The sequence below is a fragment of the Hippocampus comes genome, unplaced genomic scaffold (assembly GCF_001891065.2).
Source record: "Hippocampus comes isolate QL1 unplaced genomic scaffold, H_comes_QL1_v1.1 scaffold166, whole genome shotgun sequence".
Lineage (NCBI taxonomy): Eukaryota > Metazoa > Chordata > Actinopteri > Syngnathiformes > Syngnathidae > Hippocampus > Hippocampus comes.
In genome coordinates, this window is record NW_017805452.1 from 7,926 (window position 1) to 8,353 (window position 428).

Consider the following 428-nt stretch of genomic DNA (forward strand, 5'->3'; position numbering starts at 1 on the left):
TGTGTGTTCAAATAAATAAAGACAAACATGGGCGAAGAAGAGAAGGTAGAAAAACAAAGTCAACCTAAGAAAAAAAAAATTATATTACAGAGGACCAGCCCCCACTATTGAACCTTCACATACTACTGGAGCAGCAGCCAGACAGCGCTGTAGATCTGTGTGTGCATGTGTGTATTAAGGGTTCTCCGGCTGCGGTGTTGTTGGATGCATCCACTGCACAAAAAAACAAAACAAACAAAAAAAAAAAAAAACACAACTACGAGGTGCGCAAGCAGCACGGAGATGATACATAGATTTATGTATGGGTGTGCATGTCTGTGTGTATGTGAGATGTAATTCAGAGAGAGAGAGGGAGAGCAGAGAGGGAGAGCAGAGAGGGAGAGCAGAGAGAGAGAGAGAGAGAGAGAGAGAGAGAGAGAGAGAGAGAG